This window comes from Cuculus canorus, chromosome 1, assembly GCF_017976375.1.
Source record: "Cuculus canorus isolate bCucCan1 chromosome 1, bCucCan1.pri, whole genome shotgun sequence".
Lineage (NCBI taxonomy): Eukaryota > Metazoa > Chordata > Aves > Cuculiformes > Cuculidae > Cuculus > Cuculus canorus.
The window spans coordinates 174,867,484-174,891,771 of record NC_071401.1 but is presented as its reverse complement, the minus strand read 5'-3'; positions in this window follow the sequence as shown (position 1 = coordinate 174,891,771).

Sequence of the window (24,288 nt, the reverse complement as noted above, 5' to 3'; positions counted from 1 at the left end):
TCCAACAGCTCCATATCATTCTTATGTTGAGGATTCCAGAACTGGACACAATACTCCAGGTGGGGTCTCACAAGAGCAGAATAGAGGAGTAGAATCACCTCCCTGTGGATGTGGAAAACATCACTCAAATTTCTCTTCACCTACCAGCTGCAAATCAGGGTCTTCCTGGTCACGACATTCAACCTGTTTGAAGAAGGATACATCTAAAAATTTGCTAGATTAATTTGCACTCATGTACATTCTTGGCATAATTCAGCACCCACCTACTCCTAGACTGAAGGATAATTTTAGAAATTCGTACCATTTTTTATAGTGATAATTACGAATAGGAGATGAGTGCCTGTCCTCCCTGAATAAGGCATTGCTCTGGTTACATATGGCAGCTGAAATCAAGTGGCCAGAAACACAAAGAGAAGTGACTAAAAGACAAGTAAACCTAGAAAGGAAGCAGGCATGGCTGTTGCCTAGCAATGAGGTGGGCTCTGGGTGAACTGTGTCCCACCTGAATACACAAGGGTGTCTGGATTCTTCTGCAATTCTTGGTGCCCCTTATTGTTTAGCATGGAAGAAAAGGTGGGTGATTAACGTTATTTCTTTATAAGTGCATAAGACTTTAGCCCGAATAATTATCAGCATTTTCACTCAATGTGTTGCTTAACTTTTGACAGAAAGAAAGCACAGGATCAGCATCTGTGGTTTGTTGACTTGAGCAGAACCGTGTTTATATCTGAAAAAGCCATATTGCTCATTTTCTTGGTTGCAGGGCAAGCAATTTTCCTGAAAGGAATTTATTTCCATGTAATTGTTCCTAGTTACTACCCACTCTTTATTTGTTTTGCTGTTAATTAGCAGATGACACTTCTTTTAAGATAGCGTATTGATTTTAGTTACAGTTATGAGTTTCACTCAACGTCAGTCTCGACTCAGGCACGGACAGGCAAGCAGACACGTGGTTTACGAGGCTTATGATACCAGATAAGAGCTCGAAAAAAAAAAGAATTTCTCTTAGTGTCTCAGGCTCCACTTGTAAGTGTCACGACTTACAGTTTGGGGACCACCAGCTAAAATATTTTAGGATGATGATATGTCAGAAAAGGAGAATGAGTATTTGCAGCAGAGGAATGGGGACCTGCCTGTGGCACTGTAGTCATTCCGGAATGCAGCACATGACAAAACTCAGTCTGACATTGAACTGTTCTTTTGAAGATAGGCCTTACACACTGAAAGCAACCAGACAGGATGTAGAGTGTTTCCACACTGTCTCATGAATTTCTACTTGATGGCTAATGATTGATTTTTACCTGCATGTAATGAAGTTATTTTCCACAGGGTTATAGTGTGAACAAACATCTGGTAATGTGCATGTATAAGTGAAATGGAGTCATAAAAATTAGAGTGTTAGGTTATAGGACTATTTCATGTCAAAAAACTTCCTTTCCTAGATGAAATTTTCTTTGAATTTAATTTAGAACAAATAACAAAAATCAGTCCACTTGGAAACAAGCTGTTTGGGACATGGCTCTTGTGTACATTTAGTGTAAACAATGAAAATTGTCTTTAAAGGGAATGAATATTCTGTCTGCATCCATTTTAAGTCTGCTGTATACTTTTGTACTGGTATAAAGGGTCCTTCAGGAATCCTTGAAGAAATTTTCAAAGTTGTTAAGGGAAAACATATTGTATTCACATTGGTTTTCATAACATATGAAGCCAAACTTAACAGACATTGCCTTTAATCTTTTCTTCCCCAAGGTAAAGTATAGGAAGAACAACACAAATTCAGAGCAAAAGTAAAATGGGTTTGGAATCAAAATGTTAACCAAGCAGTTAGTCATGAACATTGCTGTAAACCTCTGTGTGAAAGTGTGTTTGTTTTTTTGCTCTAAATGATTATCTGAAAAGAACAAGCAACTAAATGCAGAAGGTATGTGTCATGCCTGGTGTGATGCTGTAGGGATATGTTCTAATGATTACAGAGCATTTATCTGAAGGCTTCTTATCTGCATGTATGATTTCATTCAATCTCATAAGAAAAGTTTCTAGTGGATCAAAAGGCAAAATTATTTCTTTCAGAAATGCTTGCTTAGAAAATGAAATTGTATTAAAACACATTTTTCCCTTCTCCTACACTGAAAATGAGAAGCAAGTAAGTCTGCCTTTTGAAAACACAATATAAATACCAATTTGTTCAAATTTGGCTTATGTGGTAATGTAAACAAAAAATTGAATGCTTTTTGGAGCTTGTTAGATATTTTCAAGAAATTTGAAAGACGTCTTTGAGAAGCAAGCATTTTATTTCAGATTTTTCATTGCTGCAAAAGGTCAAGTGCATTAAAATAACACCCCTCCATTAGAAAGCTCCTCTTGTTTCTTGCTGTAAAAAATCTGTAAGTCATCAAAAAACTATAGCACTGAATCATAAGACCAGTTAGGAAGTACAGTAAAGGAGATACCATAATTTGAGCTGCAGGACAAACCCAAGTTTTTTCTGCATATGTAAATAAAAAATGCTGTCTTTTTGAGGTAGCTGTGTTAGGCAAAATATATCAGATAAATTCCATCTTTGTTTATTATTTTACACGTAGCTTACAGCCACTAGAGGTTTTTTTAACGAATATAACATTCTCCATTTTTTTTAATTGGTACGTATTATTTTTTAACATTGTTAAGCAGTAGCTTTTATGCCCACCCGAGGTGACTGTATTTTAGCAAAATATGAGAAGTTCACTAAGTAAACTGTATATTAGTTATTTTACATTCCTTGAAGACAAAATGTATGCTGTGCTCCAGGTAATGTTTATGAATAATATATAGTATGAAAATAAGGTAATACTTAGTTAACATAAATGTATGATATTGCAACAATTTGCATACATTACTAGTATATCTCTTAACACCTACATTTTTGAAGTATTTGCATGTTTAAACCACTTCCTTCTAGTCCCATAAACTCCCACAATTTTGTTGCTGCTTCTGTGCAAATCTGAAAAAACCCAACCCCAAACAACCTGCTTCTGAATTATGGAACTTAATTTCCAATTAAAATCATGTCAGGTCATGTCAGATGGTGCAGAGAGATATCACTTCCTCTGTTACATGTTAGACTATCTATACTTATTATGTATGTATATATATAAATGTAAAATGTGTATTCTAACCTATTCTGCACATAGAAGGGAAAGTTTAGTGGACTAGTAATGATTCGATCATGAAATGCTCATGAAACACCCGGCAATATATGAGAGTATCCTGTGAATGCTCATTATCAAATGTTTAGAGAGATCTGGTGAAATTGAAAAGAACTGAGAACTGATCCCACCAACACTAAGAAGAATTCCAGTTCAACCTCTGTTTAAAACAAAATTAAAATCTCTTTGCAGATATGATTCTTAGTCAGAAATTAGTGGAACAATCTACCTGATCACAAGATCAAAATAAATGCCTCATCTTGCATACCCATATACAACTAACATGACCTAACACGTTAGAAAATAATAAATGCAGTTTTGTAAGTCATTTTGTAAGAGCACAGATGCTCACTTTGTGTTTTACTTGGCTCAGACAACTTTGCTTTAAAGTCTTGTGCCATGACGGAATGATAATTGGGCGTTGATGAAAAACATCACTCATCATTGTATTGTGAGATATATTTGTTTTTAAGTTGAGAGGTAAGATGTTGTGAAATAAACCATATGAGTTTGGTGACTGCATTTTAAAAGCTCCTTCATTTCCAGTCCAAGTGTGAATAATTCCTTAAATCAATAGAGCTTATTGAAACTCTAGAATTAACTGAGTTTTGAAGAGTTTGTCAATAAGAAAAAAATATTCTGACTTTTTTCCAGTACATATCTCTTTGTGTTCCATATCCTCCTTAATACTTCTGAACCTTTACCATAGACATTTTTCCGCTATTCCTGTTGGGACAAGTCAGCTTGATTTTGATGTTCTGTTTAGCCAAGTCATTCAGTGGAAGTGTTGTGTTATCAGTAATTCAAATGATTCATCTGCAAAGAAATTATAATAAAGACAAAATTGCCCAAAGTTTCATTGATCTTAGGTTTATTTGTGTCAGTTACTTTAGATCATTGGAAGGAAATTAATCTTTGCCCATGGTTGAAAACAAATAAGAGAGATTATATGAAGTCGAAACTGCTTTTTATATGAAACTGGTTTGATTATTACTTCCATGATAACCAGCCATTAACCTCACAAGTGGTTTGTTGATCACAAGGACAGGGCTGAGGCTTGTCAGAGTTACTTTGATGACTCAGAAAGTCCAGAGCAAACATGAGTCTTACAAACAATGGCTACAAATGATGTAATTCATATGCAGAGCAGCTGGAGAAATACAGATGATGCTATAGAGGTCTTAATCCCTGGAGATGCTTTTCATCTGACTGCTCCTTGAGATCTTTTCCTGCTTTGATGTTGAGACCACTAGGAACACAGGTTAAAAATGCATAAAAATTTCGGGTTTTTCCTGTTAATATGTGTAGGCATCAAAGCAAGAAAGTTACGCTAATATGAAGTTCTTCCACTCCAGTTCACAGAAGCAAAACAGTGGTATTCTTTATTCCTGCTTTTTCACATCCAGGATGTTAAATTTTTTTCAGGCTCTTAGGGGTAAATAGCCAGTGATCAGGAGTTTCTTACATTAGGATGTGATTTCTTAGGTCAAGAAGGTCATACACATCATGATTTTAAATCGACATTTGTGTATGTCAGGAGGCGTAAGAAGGTGTGGAGCTGAGGAAATTAGTGTCATGAAGAATTTAAGTGTGAAGAGGAGGGATTTGCACCTTAGGCTTTTGTTCTTTGGTGTTCTTACACTATAGAAACTAGGCTGATGTGTGAAGGTGAATCAGAAAGTTTATGACTAGGGAGCTTGGCTGATCAAGGTCAAATGAAAGAGAACTCAATAGTACAGCAAATAAACTGTAGAATTGTGTTACAACTGATATAATAAATACATTTGGAGAAGATGTTGAGAAATCAGTGAGTAGTAAAATAATTATACAGGAAAAATCTTCCCCTTTTTACTCTGTACTGCAAAATGGCTGGGATACTCACTTTCCTTTTGCTTCCCCTTGTCATCCATCTTCCCTTGTTCTCACCAAAACAATTCTCTTTAACGTCTTCCTCTTTGATTACAGTGCCCTTGGTTTTCCCCTTTGAAAGTACATGCCTGGAAATGCATGGTGCAGACTTTTGGCTACAGCTCCTCACTTATTTTGGCTACAGAAACTACTGTTATTTTTTACATTCCTCTGCCTCTTTCCCCCTAATGAACACAAACCACTTTGAAATTATGAAATTAATTAATGATGCCACAAGACTTCTGCTTAATATTGCTTTATTAAGAGTTTAGACTAATTTCATCTTGGGCCAGATGCTGAAGTTATCTGTCAGGGTCATGTAAGTCAAGCTTTCAGCTTTTAAAATCCAAGAATCACCTGCTTTGGAAGGGGAAACAAAAACAAACTAAAAAACCCCCTTGTACAATGTTTAGAAACAAACAAATAAAACTGAGGTTCAGCTTCTGGTATTCATATATTACTCCAATTTTCCCCAGCTGCCTCTGTCCTTGCCTGCATACATGAGAGAGGCCATGCATAGTGCCACGTTCTTGGTCCTTTAGAAATCCATCAAATGTTGAATGTGCAGCAAAGTTCTGAATACTGTCAAGAACAAGTGCCTAAAATCTTCAGAATGATTAACAAGCAGTTCTCAGTCACTTTAGACCAGTTTTTCAGAAGAGCTCGGTTCTTGCACAAACTGAACTAAAGATAAGATTTTGAACAGTGCTAAGAAACAAGAAACTTTGATTGACCAGGCTATCAAAAATGCTTGCCAAGGTCTAAACTTTTCATATAACAGCCAGTAAATCTGATCCTAAACAGAGGTTGAGCTTGTCTTGAGTACATGTTTCTAAGTATTCTAACTTTCATAAATCTGTTGACGTACAAGTTTTCACTGACAAAATGAGGGAATTTATTCATTAAGAATAAGTCCTAACTTTGAATACTAGGCTTACTTCTATGTCTTGGCATGAAATTGAAATTTTAACTTGAAAATAATTTCTTAGCTATTCTCTAGAGGCATAAGTGTATAGTTTCTATGCCTGGGCATGCTGAGCCTAGGCAATTCTGTTTTTATTTATCTGGACTGGGTTTTATTGTATTCATTTAGGTCATATTATCCTGCTTGTATGTTGCATGTAGTTTGTTTTTTCAAGTGCTATATTAAACTGGGCTAGCAGAGGCATGATTTCTATTACTTCCTCAGTATGAAAGAGGAATATATGGAGACCTAAACAAACTCACCAGTTGTGGTTTGTTGCAGTGATATTACAGATCATCATAATGACCTCTAGAAGGATTTGCTGTGTTTTAACCAATAATCATTATACCCTTGTTACATGTGCCTTCTAATGCTATAAATAGTAAAGGATTAGTCACTTGCTCTGAAGCATAATTTAAAAAGGATTTTAGGATTGAAATTCAGTCAAAAAAAAAAAAAAAGATTCTAAAAATACCCTTCAGGTTTTAAGGAATACTGCTGGTTTTACAAATTCTGAGCAAGTGACATCTCTGTGCTTTCCAAAATATAACAAAACAAACTAAAATATACACAAACATTTCCTGTATCTTCTTAAGCAATCTTTCCTTTCTTGAAAAATAACCTCATAGCAAAAAGTTAAGCATGAAAAGACATTCTAGAGGAGTAGGGGAAAGAAAACTGTTTAAGAAACACTTGCTCTGTGTATTTGTGCCTGCATTGAGTGCTTGGCCTGTCTACCTGTCCGTAAACACAGTCAAAATACCCCAAAGTATTAAAACTCAATGTGTCAGCAAATACCAGGAATCAGGTGTTTAGTGCTCTGGATGTGTGGATGCTTGAGATTTTGCCAGACACCACCGAACAGCTTTCATCCAGACATAGTTTATGATGTGACAAAATATGCTGAGTAAGAACAGTGGTGGAAACAAGATAATAAATAGACTTTCTCTCAGCTAGGCTTCATTCGGATGTAATTCTTATCTCCCGTGGCAGCAAAGTTATCTCAAAATACCTTTCTTTTCACTGTGAATAGTTCAGCCTGCATAAAATGTCAGCATTGATCTTACAGTTGGGGGCTGAGAATTTACTCTGCAGGGGTCATAAGCAACTTTTGTACTTCCCCTAACTAAGTATGCAAGGAAACCTTTCCAGGCAGCTGCGAACACCTCCTCACAGTTCTTCATTATCTACAGCTTCACAGGCAATCTTCACTACCCCAGACTCTTTGGAGTTTATTGCTCTTCCCCTCCATACACATCCTTGCAAGGATTCTGAAAACATCTTCCTCAGCTTCCTCTTTTAGCTATAGAGAGCAGCTGTCTGCAATCAAATGTCCATGCCTGGGTCTACTTGAGCACCATGGAAAGAATGAGGGGAAGTGAAAAGTTTGTGAGCAAGTGTCAAGAAAACTTTGAACAACTGAAGTGTGAATGAAGTTACAGAGATAGTGAGCACAAACTGCTGTCATTCTAAAGGAATTTATACCCTCCTTGAGATAAAAAACATTGTATAGTTCTCCTTTTCTTGTACTCTTACCTCAACGTCTCCTATTAGCTGAAGCAACAGAAAAGGAAATAAAAAACTATATCTGAAAATACTATAAATTTTCCCAAGTATCAGGAGAAAGACCACAGAACTGAGAATGAAAATGGATATGACAGACAGCTAAATGGAAAGTAAGATGAAAGAGAGATTTACAGATTTGTGAGGGAGCAACGTCACTCAGACCATTTTTGTTAGACCATAGGAGCCCAACTGACCTTTTCTGGACACAGCACAGCAGGTTAGATAGAGTTTAAATATAGTTTATATATACATGCTTCTGGAAAAGCTGTTTATAAAACTTGTTTATACATTTATGTAGCACAGATTTTTCCGAAACATTTTTCATATTGGGGAGAACTTTGATGTATAGAACCTCATTTGCTCATTTAAAAGCAATGGGTTGGTTCAGCACACCTTGAAGAGTAGTTGACACAGATGTATCCTCACTTGCCAATTCTGCTACAACGGTGTTACTGCCAGGAAGAGAGTCAACAGGAACAGCAACGCCTTCAATCACAGAGAACAGTCACCTGTGATCACTTGTCAAAACCCTAACACACGTGGAAATAACTACAACCCATCATGAATAACGTGTAGAGCTCTGTTCTAACTCTGTGTGCTGCCTTTGGGCAAAAATGTATTTCATCTGGAGGCAACTGAGAAGAAACCAAAGAGAACAATCAGAGGTGTAAAAAACAGAGGTTTTCCCAAAATTTGTAGAAAACAGAGGTTTTCCCAAAATTTGTAGAAAACTTGAAGAAAGCAAGAGTTTTCTAGCTTGATGAAGTCAGGAAGGATCCAAGTGCATGTTTGAAAATTTTTAAACATAGCTGCAAGAGGAAAGGAAATTAAGAGTTCTCTGCATTCCTGCACAGGCATGGAAAAGCAATGGGTTTACATTTTAGCAAGACCTATTTAGAACAGAGGCAGAGGATAGGGGTGGGACACTTTATCTTATGGTACAGGAGTAGATTTTCTGGAGGTGTTGTGAACTCTTCATCACTGGATATCCTTAAAGACAGACTACACCACTTTCTACTCAGAATATTTTATACATAATTCATCCCTAAGTTTAGGTCTATGCTTATGAATCTTACATGAGGTGAAAGATATAAGTACTCTACCTGACTTGGTTACATTATGCTTGAGTCCTTGTTTTTTGGTGTTTTCTTTTTTTAAGGGGGAGTGATGTATTTTTTTTCTGTTAGGTGTTTTTTTCTTTTAAGTAATAAAGCTGTCAGGGAAAGTAAAATAAGAAAAATAATTAGTGTAGCCAGTATGTCTGCAATTTTTCCTGATGTTTACTTCGAAGGCCTTTGCTAAATTCCAAAAATGACTGAAGTGCATCTAGATTGACATAGAAAATTCAACTTTTTCCCACTAGTGGGTGAATAGTTTTGAGGATACTAGCATTCAGAATTCAGAACTCGATGATAATGTGATGCTTGTGTAATACAGTGTTTACATTTGGAGTCATTCACAGAATAAGAAACTCTTCCTGCTGTCATGTGTACTACTTCTTCAACCTACCATATACTGTGTTAGTATAGTAAGTAGTCATAAATCGTACAATCATAAAATAGTTTAGGCAGGAAGAGATATTTAAGGGTCATCTGGTCCACACGACCCCAGCAATGAGCAGGGAAATCTTCCAATAGATCAGAGCCCTGTCCAGCCTGGCCTTGACTGTTTCCAGGGGTGGGGTATCTACCACCTCCCTGGGCAACCTCTTCCGGTGTTTCACCCTCACTGTAAAATATTTCTTCTTTATGTAGTCTAAATATACCCTCTTTTAGTTTAAAACCATTACCCATTGTCCTACCTCAACGGGCCCTGCTAAAAATCTTTTCTTATAAGCCTCCTTTAAGTACTGAAAGGCCACAATAAGTTCTTCCCAGAGCCATCTCATCTCTAGGCTGAACCCCAGCCTTTCCTCACAGCAGAGGTGTTCTATACCTTTGATCATTTTTGTGACCCTCCTCTTGACCCATTCCAACATATCCATGTCTCTACTGTGCTGAGGGATCCAGAGCTGGATGCAGTACTCTAAGGTGAGTTTTCACCACTGTGAAGTAGAAGGGCAGAATCAACTCCCTCAGCTTGCTGTCCATGTTTTTTTTATGCAGGCCAGGATACAATAAGCCTTCTGGTCTTCAAGCACATATTGCTGTCTTATGTTCAGCTTGTCATTCACCAGTATCACCAAGTCTTTCCCCACAGGGCTGCTCTCAATCACTTCATCCTCCAGCCCTTATTGATACCGATGATTGCCCCGACCCAAGGCCTTGTTAAACCTCATGCGTTTCACATGGTCCCACTTCTCAAGATAGTCCTTGTCCCTCTGGATGGCATCTCACCCCTGAGGTGTGTCAATCACACCACTCAGCTTGGTGTCATCTGCAAACTTGCTGGGGGTGCACTCAAGCCTTTTGTCTATGTCCTTGATGAAGATATTAAACTATGCTTGTCCCAGTATGGACCCTTGAGGGGCACCACTCATCACTGTTCTCCTCCTGGACATTGAGTTGTAGACCACAACCCACTGAATGTGACCATCCAACCATTTCCTTGTCCACTGAACAGTCCATCCATCAATTCCATATCTCTGCAATTTTGAGAGAAGGATGTTGTGGGGGACTGTGTCAAAGGCCTTGCAGAAGTGCAGACAGATGATATCTGTAGCTCTTCCCTTGTCCACTGATGTAGTCAATCCCTCATAAAAGGCCAGTAGGTTGGTCAGGTAAGACTTGTCCTTGTTGAAGCCATGCTGGTTCTCTCAAATCACCCCCCTGTCCTCCATGTGCCCTAGCATAGCTTGCAGGACTTAGCCCCCTCAGCCCCCATCTTGCAGTCCCTCCACTTGAGAGGTGTGGGAATGGAGTTTGTCTGTGAAGACTGAGGCAAAAAATGTTGTTCAGTACCTCAGACTTCTCGTTCATTGTTGCCAATTTGCCAGTTGTGTTCATCAGGGAGGATATACTTTCTTTGATCTTCCTTTTCTGGCTGACACACCTGTAGAAGCCTTTCTAACTATGGAAGCCCTTCTAAATTATTCAGACATCCTGTACTTTCAGATGAAAAAAAGACAATTATGCCAGTTGGTCTGAGTTTCTCTATAAAACATAACAGACATTTTCACTATGTAATTTACTTCACATAGCATGGAATTTCCAGTTGAGGTACGGTATCTTAGAAAATTATCAGAATTAGATTTTACTGTTTCATAAGACAGATACAATACTACCCCATACTCTACTGTAATTTACTAGACATTTATCAACCTTATAGTTGAAGATGTACAGTACTGAGTAAGGCTTTACAGCCGTAACACTTGCTCTTAATGTGGGTTCGTTGCTTTGTAAAGTCAATGCAAGCCAAACTAACTTCTACCTCAAGTATAGACTCTAAGTACCAAAGACAATGAACAGTATTAGAACTAAATTACATCTCATCTTCCACCTGGATTCATGTTCCATGTCATCATTGGTACATAATCGCATGTGACTCTTGTTAGTTTTTTCCCTGTTTGACAGTCTTGAAGGAGAAATATGTTCAACCACTTAAATATCTTAAAAATAAGAATGAAGAGTCCTGCTTAAATAAACAACAGATGTTCAAGTATACCTTGGGGTGAATACCTCAGTAGAATAATCATTATCACATACTATGTAACCAAATTATCTTTTTGTGTTCCTGTGCCGTATTCCCAGGAAACCTGGGCGACATATTTCATTCTACCAGGAGATGACTGGGATCAAGGCACACTCATCAAATCTTCACATTCTCTTTTTGAAGAAATGAAACATACATAAACATTTCTAAAAGAACCAAACCCAAACAGCATGGGCAGCATATGAAATAAATTTTAGCATAATTTGACAATAATTTTCTCTACTACTACAAAGAGGATCGTAAAATGGTACAACCAGATGGGAATTTTTGAAAAATACCTTGCCAAAAAGTGTGAGGATCTTCAAGATCCATGACTGTGTATTCAGAATATTTGACATAATAGTCTTTACTGTGAATTTCAGATACAATTTGGCATTCGAATCCTGAATAAGCTTCAAGATTTCGCCTTCCTTTCCCTCATTACATTTCTCTTTCTATTTCAGAATCTCAAGACTTAAGTATTTATTTTATATATCTCTGTGCTGTCTAATACCAGTTTCACATGAAGACAATATTATACTAGAAAAAGCGCAAGTTTCTGGCCAGTGAATCCCACACAATTTTTTGTGTATTGATCACCAAAACCTTGCATTTTCCTTCTATATGTTGATCCACTTTATGCAGAAAAAAAAAGTGCATGATTTAATAGTTAAATGTTTCTTATATCTCTTAAGACACAATGGCTTAGTAATTTTATATTTGCTGTAGTACCAAAGCACCTTCATGTTTATATCTTAGAGTCTGGAGAACTCAAAAGATGGGTTTTTTTCACAGCTTTTAGGTACAATGTTTGATTTATCTGTACAGTTAAAAAAGAACAACATTATTTTAAAAGTACTAAGGATGTGAGCCCAAGCACTGAACAATTTAAGGTCATGGTCATGCCAAATGTAGGTAAGTGCAAGCTACTGTAAGCTAGCAAGTTATAGATAAGCAGAATCTAATTACCAGGGATGGCTTAGATAGCGAGATGCTCATGGTGAGAACATCATCTGTCTGTGGAGGAGGAATAGAGTATTTGTGAAGTGATGTTGATCATTCTCTTGGTTTTGAGTCAAATGTGATTTCAAAGCTAAAATGTGCTAAATTTCCTGTCTCTTTAAAGTATTAGGGATCCAACCCAACTCCATTCCAGACAAAAATCTATTTCACTTATTGTTCACCACTGCCTAATTCAATTACTAGCGATGAGTACTGCAAACACTGCAGGGATCAGATGACTCGCAGAGAAGATAAGCTGTAGGCTCTGTGTAGGCTGTTGCATTTTTTGTTCACACCCTGGGGGACTACTATTACTCTTAGTCAAAGGGATACTTACATTGTAGCTATGTCTATCCATTCTCAGGTAGCAGAAAGAAATGGGAGAGGAACTCAAGCTAAATTTCATGACTCAGACTCACCCTCCAATTCTCACAGTCTTAACTACTTCTTGTTTCACTCCAAGTTCACTTGTTTCTTCACTGAGAGGGTGCTGTAACAAGCTGCCTGGGGAAATGGTCATGTCCCCAAAACTGCCAGTATTCAAGAATTGGATAATTTGGATAATGCTCTTAGTTATATGTTTTAACTTTCAGTTTGGCTTGTGTAGATTTGGGAGTTGTACTCTATGGACCTCTTGGGTTCCTTCTAACTCAAGATATTCTATGATTCTATGAATCTGTGAAAGTTACACCAACTAGGAGTATCCCATTGTCTGATGGTTTCTTTGAGATGTGACCAAGATCCTGTGTGTTTAGTCTGAAAAGAACTACAGCCTCCCATTTCCATGAGTAGAGTGCTTTGAGCACATATTGCACAGTGGCTAGGTAGTGCCTCCATCGCGTTATTTGCAGTAGATGTTCAGTTTCTGAAGATTAGGCTCCAAAAAAGGGTCATTGCCTTTTTTTTCCTATTTATTCCCTCTGCTTTCCTTGGGAAATTCGAATGTATCACTTAACCAGACTGGATTGCTCTCTGAACAGGCCTAGATCAGTTTGCCTGAATTTCTCTCTGTATGTTTTCAGAAATATGTCTGTTGACTTTATGGGTAACTTATGTAATTACTTTTCATGGGCTGGGTTATTTTATAATCCCTTATCAGACACACTCATCCATGGTAGACAGCTACTCTTTCGGTAAGGCAGCACTTAAATTTAGACATCTAATTTAGTTTTGTTTTTACAATTTAGTCCCGTGCACATACTTTGTGACAGATTCTTCTCTCATACTTGTCACTGATGTCTGTGAAGTTATGCCAGATTTATAGAAATACAATTCAGAACCAGAAATTATAGATCACTCAAGACTACAAGTGGTGATACACATTTGGATAGAGATGGTAAATATCCGGTGTATTTTCCTCATTTAAATCCCAAGGCTGTCTGAAGACAGAAGCCTTTGCAAACTCCTGGCTAAGATATTGATTTTAGAAAGATTTTAGGCAGAATAAGGTGTCAATTGGATCCCAGTTTGTTTACCACCAAAGCATTTCTCTGTGTGAGATCAGCAGTAGGTCTTGTAGGGATCATCTTCTGCTCTAAAGGCCATGCAGCACAATTTTTGTTATCAAGAAGATGATAATATTTCTTCATGGCAAGCTTTGTAGGTACAAAAGAATTTGTGGGAGAATAGATAATGATGAGGTAGAACAACCTGCAATTACAGAGAATTATGTAGAATTTAAACGAGCGTCCTTCAGCCAAAAGCTTTTCTCTGTATCCGAATGCAAGGTAGTATAGCTAAGAACCAAGAATGAAGATAAGCATAAAAGTACAGGAAAACCTGTCTTGGAAAGCAATGAAGCACATAAGAACTGAGAGTTCAGAGATTAATGTCTCTCAGTATCAATTATAAATGAAAGACTATGACAAAAAAAGATCCATGTGAATCTTATTTAAGAGATAAACAAGATACCAGGTGGAAGCAGACAAGGAATGTTACTTCTATGCATAGCACTGTTATACTAGATTAGCACATCAGCATTATCATCTATACTTGAAAAGAATGCAGATACATCAAAAATTTCTAACAGTCTTAAAGATGAACTAGAAAGTGTAAAGCTTATAATGTAAGATAAAAGGAGCTCAGTTTCTGTTAACTTGTTTGTAGAGGACTATCCCCACGTTCAGGTGATACTGAGGAAAGTTTTGATACCGAACGAGAAGAAAAATGTTAAAAGGCCTAGTGAGTGTATCTTGAATCAGGCAAGCTGATGCTAAGGGAGGTGCTTCCATAGCTATAGTTAGATGGAGAAATAGTTTGCAGCAGAAAGGCAGCAGGTGCAAGACTGCTAGGACTCATTAGAACAAAATGGCCATTCTTTCTTAAGGATAACTCATCAAATTCCTGGAAGGAAATCTATGAGTGGGAAAATCAGAGTGGGCAGAGTTACCATTGTGGTCCTTTTGGACTTGATGTCTAATTCTGCATTCCAGGGAACTCTCCTCTGCTTTCCATTCTTCTGTGAGTCAGAAGAGAACATACATTTTACATTGTCCTCAGAAAACACATGGCAATGACGGTGATCAAAAGCAGCACGCCCGAGAGTTTCAGGCAGTTATATGCAAGAGGAAATGAATAATTTTTCATTTGCCTTTAGAAGTGACAGATGTATTTTTGAGTTTCCTTGGCCAGATCTTAGTTCGAAGCTGCAGTAAATGGACAGTTTGTATGAAATATTTTAGATTAAAATTCAGAGAAGGTGCAATTCAGGTAAAATTCAGAGAAGGAATCTTAGTTGGCTGGCCATGGTTGGTATCCATCCATATGCCACAACTCAAATTGTTTGTCAGATGCTGGGTCAAAAATGCATTCTCTTTTTGCACACTACAATGGCATATGAGATTTTTTTATTGTTTCATTGTTTTGTGTTTGATATTGAAGAGGAGAGGTTGTTTATTTACTTGTGATTTTCCTTTCCTTTGTGGCATCGCTTATTATTCATCTTGCTCAGATCATCAGAACATCTTTTATTCATCCTCGCTACTCAGAACCCTCAGGCTCTGGTGGAACTTGCGTCTTTCCTTTTGTTTCAGCTCTCAAAATCTGAAATTTAATTTTTTTAAACTCAATGTGTTGGCCTTAGTATAAGCTACCTGGTTGAAACTGGTTATGATTGGGAGGCTGTGAATACAGGAGTATGGAATGCATGATCTAAAGGTCTTAGCTGCTCTTAAAACTTGCAAACTAGAAAAGCCACTAACAACTATATGGATGGTTTCTCTTAGAAATGCCTTCCTTTTCTTTATTTATGTTGTACCTCAATTATTTTGGTAAAAAGAAGAAAAGAAATACACTGTGTGTGAAAGCTCTGAAAGTGTAGATAATATAAAGAGTTTTGAAAAACTTGTTTCACTTATTCTTTAGGACAAACATTAAATCTATCAGCGGTTTAATAGCCATCCTGCTCTCACATTATTTGTCCTGTACAACACATGCATTATAAAATATTTGTATATGGAACTCTAAAATGTCATATTTATACAATCATTTTCCCTCACTGGTTGCTCACTTTTGTAGTCTCCTATTTATATTAAATTTAATTGGCAAAAACGTGCTACTGAATTTGTTACTATAATTTCATCTATAGCATGGAAAAACAATAACACATCTTTAAAAAATGATCAAATATCTTCAAGAGAAAGAAGACTTTATCAGGAAGCTCACTGTCTGTTTAGGAGTTCAAACCGCTTTGTGTTCCAAGGCCAAAAAAGATCAATATTCATACCCCTTAGAGATAGGAACTTATGCAATGGACTGTGCTTGCCCAAACTTACTAAACACTTTCCCCAATACGACAGGTTTTGTATTTGCCCGTATTTATTACTGTACAGTATTCTCCAATACCGTACAATTTGAGCAAACTAGATTGGACAATTTGAAATAATTAAAAATGTCTTGGTAAAGTTTCATGTTATTTAAACGAACTACAAAAGCATTGAATAAAATATACAGAGTATTTTTTGTCAACTAAGGGCTGCACAGAAAGTACTATATAATTCCAACCTATACAATGAACAAAACAATGTTCAAACCTATGAACTGAATGTGTCTGTCCAAGCAAAATGTCAAATTGTGCACTCAAAAAATATAGAAACAAAATTAATTTTATTTCGTTTTATTGCTGCAAAAGGTGTGAATGCCTATATTGCACATACAAAATATTAATTCCTGTTCAAACACCACACACATATATATGAAAATTATAGTAATAACAGATATTTTCCTATTGGACTTATAATTCATTTCAGCACTGTAAGTGTCTCTTAAAGAAGCAAATATGCTGCAGCTGCATATAGTCATAAAAGGTCTTAGTTAAATGTATTTCCATGAGTGACTATTTTATTTTGAACAATTTTTGTAGCTAAAACTTCTCAAAAAGCAAAAAAAATACCAAATACATTTTTTCTTTAGATCACTTTAGAGCCAGATAATAGAAATGCAGAATGAAAAAACTTCTTTTTGAATTGAAAAAGTTGCATAATTACAGTAAAAACATTATTTGGGTTTTATTTTACTTTCTTAGTCTTGATGTTTTCTGAAATGGCCACATCATTAAAACCTGTCAAGTGAGAGACTGCAGACTATGTAGTGGCCTTGATGAGATTTAGTACTATTCTACAACCCACAGGTATATTATTTTGAACATTTCTTTATTTTCAATTCTCTCCACAGCAGCAAGAAATAGAAAATCTCAGCATGGGAGACTGTGCAGCATGAATTACTGGCAATATATTGATAAGTCAAAATATTCAATTTGCTGTAGCCAAGGTGAATTTAATTTGGGAGACTACATTCAATTTATGCTTTGTTATATTGTTCCTTCCCTCCCTGATAGATAATAAAGCTGTCTTTATTTAATTTCTAAGAAATACTTCAGATCTGGAAAAACATAACACTATCATCTGTTCTTTATCTGCACTGAGATCCCTTTATGCTTCCTCGGCTATAAATGTCACTTACAGCCTACACTGCAAAGGTGCTTTGATGGAATTTTGGGGGTAAGTGAGGATAAGGCCTGTTTTGCTAAACAAAGAGTTAGAGTGTAAAATGATGGTGAACTATGCAACTACACATCTCAACTTACTGACATATGTAGTCTAAATGTGCCCATAAAGAGTCAAAACTGGTGGAGTTTACAAGTTGGGAAAAAAAGAAAACTGTGTAAGAAGGTAGAAATTAAAGCAAATTGGTAACTTCCATATGCCTTTTACTGGTTATTTTTCCTATTGTCACCCACCTTCTCTTTCAAATGCAGTTGTGCAGGCTACACCATTATATGCTAAGATTTATAGATTTTTATTCTGATATCCATTTAACCTCCTCTTAGATATTTATCTTTCAACCAAGACCACAGTCTTAAAGATTTCCTTCCTTCCTTCCTTCCTTCCTTCCTTCCTTCCTTCCTTCCTTCCTTCCTTCCTTCCTTCCTTCCTTCCTTCCTTCCTTCCTTCCTTCCTTCCTTCCTTCCTTCCTTCCTTCCCCCTACACTGACAACAGCTGTGTCACAGGATGTGTCTTCCCTCACTGTGCTGCTCCAGTGCCATGAAAGGTTTATTTAATCTTTAGTAGAGATGGGACTGTATGAGGCTTTTACTCTGTTCAGGAAAAGTTAACGGTTCCTTGCAGGACTACGTAACTTTTCTTTACTTATATTAGAAATACTTTGATTCTACTAATACCCTGACACTGCACCTCTGGAAAAGACAATCTTCATGTCTTTCTGCTTCTTGTTTAGTGTATGGTACTATGCAAAAATGGAACGGGTTTTGAAATGCAGTTTTTAACTTACGCATTGCAGAAATTCTGAGGAGTCTCAGATGACTCTTCTGAATTAGCTTTCTTATTGAAATTTGCAGTTTATTATACTGAGAAGGGATTCTAAAGAGCAAATTAAAAAGTCTAGGTGTAATGACTTAGTGTTTACAGAATATAACTGCTACAAGACTGATTGCATGATATATTAGTTCTTTCTTTGTGAGCCACAAAACAGGTAGAGGCATGGTAGACTAATCTGGTTTATATATTCAGCTGTAAGGCCAGACACTGCATCATTCTTTTCATAAAGCAGGGGCTGGAGGTATGTGGAGCCTGTAGCCATGACAACAATAAACCAGCTCCAAGTCTGAGCTGTAAGTAAGAAACTCTGCCTTGTCTCCATCCCTTCCTGCTCATGACCCAACTGTACTTGCTTTCTGGAGGGGGGCTGGGTGCTCATGAATGATCTATTGAGCAGAGGTACAGTATGGAGAAATGCGTCTACAACGAGTCTTTTAGCAGAATTTCCCACCGTTATACTAACATGAACACAGCTCTGCTCTTGCTAGTGGTGACTTCAGCTCGAGCATGCAAAACCTCTTGGCAGTTGCTCTACTTCATCGTATAGGTTTATTGCTGTATAGTAAACACTGGTGATAAAAAGACAAACATCTTGTCTACATTAGAACTCCCATTGTTGCTGGAGCTGATGGAGCTGCAGGAAAAGCGGCAAACACCTACGACTTCAGCTGGAATCAATATAGATTGCAAACACTCAAAAGTCCTTGGATATCAGACCAAAATTGCCTAAGCTGACGTTTTATTGGCTTGAGCAGGCAATATGAAAGCAATACAGGAACTTCTTATGTGCTGCATGTTAAAAACAGATTATCTGTACAACTCACATGAAGTGAGGGATAGTGATAGAAGAAAAGATAAATTTCCGACAGCAGATCTGTCTTCATACTGTAGTTCTTTCCTGCTGATGGCGTGTAGTACACCTTGTCACCTCCCATGAAAGCCTAGGTAAACACAAAGTGCTAACATCCTCAATTTTATATTCTTGTTTGCATCAAAAGTCAGTTGGAAATATGTGAAGCAGTTTAGGGATGACAAATGGCAGCAGCTGGCAAAAGAATGTGAAGAAACTCAAGGGAACTAATTGAGAATTTTATCCTATCATATTTTATTCCAAACGAGAATTTCTACAAATCACTGTAGTGCTTTCTGTGTTCTTTCTTCCATAAAGATGAAAATCTTCTTGGTATTTTATACATCTGTTTTCTGTTTCTTTTGTATCACAGGAGATGTTAAAGTTTGCATCATTATGTTTGTGCTGTGCAAACTGATCTTTCTGGTAAGTATGACTGCACCAGGACCTCTTTTCAAGAGGATCTCAAAGCTATAAAAATCAAATGAGAAAGGTATATGATATTCCTGAGGACAAATGAAGATTAATTTAGTGATGGAGTTAATGAGATCACCTTTATCTGAACTGGGCTTTGTAATGACTGGAAACAATACTGAGGAGGAAGAGCTGTGGTGATACACATTTTTACCTGTTTTTTGAAGCACTTTAACTCTGGATCAGTTAATTAGTTTCTATTTCATCTCATTTTGCAGTAATGGTGGTTTCTGATTTTAGATACAATAAACTACTACAGTCTAATCTTGATTTTGCTACTACTGGAGTCACCACTGGGTAATAATATTCAGCAAGAAACACTTTTGACTAACTGCAGATGTCAGTGGCTCATCCTATGTGTTTGTCTCACAAGATGATGGGGTCGCAGTGGATCATAAAAGTCTGGACTGCTCTTTTAGTATGTAACCCTTGTGAAATCATGAAGATTAGAAATCTACTCACATGTCTTATCTAATCATATACCACTGAGGAACTTCCATAATCAGCTCTCTCCGAGAAATCTAATTGTTACAAGTTTTTTTAACTTTTGGTGAGTAATTGTAAGATAAAATTTGTGCCACAGTCAGTGGCAGCAGGTCAGGCTTCAGATCTCAGTATTATTTTTCTGTAGATTGCTCATCTATTTGTTGGAATAGATTTGTTCAGAATTTAATGAACTAAAAATACTTCCTACTGTTATGTTTGCCAAGGAATAGAAAAATAAATCAAGTGGCTATCAGTTTAGTAAGGCAACGATTTGCCATACTAATTTAGGAAAGGCATAGTTAGAATTTTAGACTGTTGAGGCTATGGATTTCTGTGTAAGAACAAATAGAAGTTGGGAAAACAAAACAATGCATGACATGCCTTGCAACAATGCATCAAAGATGAAAACCAAATTTGCTATCCCCACAGTTGTTACTTGGCTGTTTTTATTTTGATTAGGTAGCAAACTCTATCTGGTGTTCAATAGAGTTTTTACCTAGTAAGAAATAAACATATTGTTTTGATAATTGAAACAATGCAAAAATTACATTTGACTTTTGTATCAATAGTTATTTTGAAATATTGAAATCTTTCAACTGTAAACATGAACACGTTAAGGACCAGCATTTTACTTACTTGAAAAAAATTTCTTTTAATTTACAAAAATAATATATCTATGCAAGCTAGTGTCAGCAATTCCAGTCATAAAGGCTTAATCCTTCACAAAAACAAGAAAAAAACCCCACAAAATCACTGCATAAGGCACTTAACAATTTCTGTTGCTGGAGGGCAATTTTTCTTCAGGACATAAACAGATTAAATGTGCTGGATATATCCACTGTGAAGTATTTTAACTGGGCCTTTTTTTATAGCTTGTCTTTATAGCCTTGAAAAGATGCAGTTTGGAGAAGTCTGAGATTTTTGCCTTACTACCTCCTACACCATATGGCATCCAATTAAGATGTCCAGGCATGGTAGCTGGCAGTTAAAGAAACGTACATTCAAAAATGGCATCCAGCTATCTAGCAGTAACTTTGAAGGAAGGACTCACACTAACTTTTATTTGTGTGCCTCTGTGTGCATATCTCCAGGTTCAGACAGAACATCTAATACGTGACACCTTCTCATTGCTTTCTTTAATATTATATTCCAGTAATGCTTTTGAAAATAGAAATTATCTTTTTTTCCCTAGGCGCAAAAGTGCAAACGGTGTTTTGTTAGAAAATCAACCCTGGCAGTAAATGTACAAGGACAGAAAGAAGGAATGATGGATGTGTGATGTCTGGCACATGTACACTGCTGAATGATTGGAAATCCTCCTCAGCCTTACTCCTTCATGTGAGCATCTTCCAAGGACACCTCAGGTTCTGAAGTCAAACGAAGGGCCCAGGAAAGAAACGAGACAGAGAAGGGTTTGTCTTGTGACATCCCACGCTTCCCTGCAAATCTCACTTGAAGAGGGCCCTGCACAAAGCTTAAAACAGAGGGATGCTCCTGGTCACTGCTCTCCACCATGGTCCTGTCCTGAAGCCCCCCTGTGCTCCAGTGGCACTGGAGAGCTGCTGGAGAGAAACTGTGCTGCTGGGCTGGGAAAAACTAACTTGTCCCTTCCGTGACAGGGAGGGCCAGAGGCATGCCTGAAAAAAGTCCACTTCTGTTGTACACCAGCATCTGGATTGAGGTAGAGGAATGAGAAGAGAAATAAAACACATTTAGCACAATAGTAATTATAACAGCAAGTCTATTAAATAAATGAGCTGTGTCTAAGACAGAATTGAGGACAAAAACCATGTTAAAATTGACTGTCTTTAGAGTCACAGAAAAAATAAAATGGTGGGATTTGCAGAAGGAATGAGAATATTAAACAAATAGCAATATTTACACCCAGTCTGTCAACGAGACACCTATAATAAAATTCAAAGTTCTAGTAAAACACCAATGAAACATGTTTCTGCTCATTCAATGGTACTATCTTTTGATGAAATGTAGATCAACATGCTAGCAAATGTAAAAAAAAAAAAAGAGTTATTTAGGAGTTTGGCATGTTCTTTAAAGCAGGACATAATTTTAAATTTACACAATTTTATAAGAAGATATTACTTCATATGAAATAATTTTTTTCCATTATGTAGCTTACAAAAAAAATCTTTACACCCAGGAGGAATCTATGTGTGTGTGTGCACATGCCTGTGTATAGGTGTGTATTTGTTTACAAGCTGAGAATGTTACAGTCTGTAAAAAGATTTGTGAATTTTAATACGGCTCACTTGTAGGATAAATGTTAATATAAGCAAAGAAATTTAAGTGACTGAATAATAAAACTAGTCCTCGATTTCTAGGTTATACAATATTTTCATCAGGAATTGCATAACATGAATGTATTATAGTCTATGAACTTTACAAAAAAAATACTGAATTTCTAATGTATCCTTTTTGGCAGAAGAAAATAATAGAATATTTTTCTACAGTCTCGGCATTCAGGAATCTCAGAATGCTTTGTAACCATTAATTGAGTTTCACAACACTTCTCTGAGTAGGTATTTGTGGATAAAAGGATCAGAGTGACTAAGTGATTTGTCAAAGTCAAAAGAAGCCTTGACTTTCAGTGGTTTTGCTGACAAAAAAGAACAGGATAACTAAAGACAGCAGAAGCAGAGCAAACACCTGTCAGTTTGAAGTTCAGGACCGGCCACAAGCAAGGCAGAGTATGCATAAACTTCCTTAGCTAAGTGGTAATAAAACTACAACTGTCTTTAATAAACAAGCAAGTAATGTACAGTTAATACAGTTAATGTAATAGTCATGCCTTTCTCTTAAGTTGACACAAAGTTACTGAGGGCTTATTTTCAGATAAACCACGCAGAAGGAGGAAAATTTAGCAGTCTCCCCAGAATGCTTTGCTTTCAGCCCTCAGAGAATGTACCTGTTTTCATAAAATGCTGCAGAAATTAATGATGTTATGTACAAATACAGGTCTTTTTATTGGCCCATGACTGTCCAGAACTGTACAGGAAAATAATCAAGTATGCACTGGGCTTTCTGCAATGTGCCAGTTTGAATTATTATGTGGTTATAGTGTATTAACAATGGAGTTTCCTGGTGCTTGTTGCTTAGATTAAGTGCTTTGTTCTCTGTCAGATGTGGATAGTTTTTATAAAATGTATACTTTCAAAGTACAAATCTTGATGAAGTATGGGATTTTGTAGTTCACAGACACATGCTCCATAGATCTGTACACAAGTTGTATTTGCTTGTGAATATTTATTCAGAGTTACCTTCAAAAGGCTCTGCAGTTTACTAATTGCCTGCCTTTATGTGTCCTTTATGTACTCACCATCCTTCTTGTTTCCTTTTATTACTCTGCTGTGTTCCTATTATTATAGCTGTTGTGGGATACTGCAGCTTTCTACATTGGCTTTATCTTTATTCACATTCTTATTTAGTCTTGATCTAATAGTTGAGCAATAGATGCAGAAGTGATGAGAGTTTGCTTTATCCTTAGCCTTTATTATCAGTTACCCACAAGGAAAAAAAGCTTTGATCTACTTCCTTAGAAAGTTAATCCTGGTGATTATGTAGAGATACGTGCAGTGGTAGCTACAGGGATATACATCTTTAATCTCTTGGTGTTGAATACTTAATCCACTAAAGATTTTTGGCAAGAAGATTTAAGAAAGAACAAAATAATTAAATTGTTCACAGGCATTGTTTTCAGGAATGCATATTTGGTAGCTGTTTACTGCAGGATCTCTTTGTTTGTTTCTTTGTCTATTTGTTTTGTAAAGGGACACTTAAATAATACAGTTGTATAACTCCACAGAAATGTATTGTGAAACATACTATTTCCATTGCTGCAATCTTCTAAACATTCAAAGGTCCAGCTTCCATATTGCAGAAATCAGACTTTGGTACATGCAGATATGACTAGTGTGTCTACAGCAATGCTGAAAATGCATTTCACTTTACGCACCTTTAATCCCAATTTTTCCTTTTTGATGCAAACTGAGTATGATAAGCTACAAAACCAGCATATAACTGACTTCGTATTTGTCCCAATAATCAAAGCTGAAGCCTAGATTCTGAACACTCAGAGCGTATCTGTGTATTTGTATACACAACTTTTCAGTTAGTATTCGACGGAGATAAAATTATACTATGCATATCTGAAGAAAGAACATTATCCTGATTATTGATGTTTGATTTTTTTTTTCAGACAGGATCACCTTAATTTTACACCGGCTATGGCTGCTTTGCATGCTGTGATGTCTCTATGACTGAAATTCCGTTCTGTACATGTACACGTACATATGTACTCAAGATCCTGGGGTACACATTTACAGCTGGCAACGCTAATACCACATTCTCCCTGGTATAAGACTGGATTT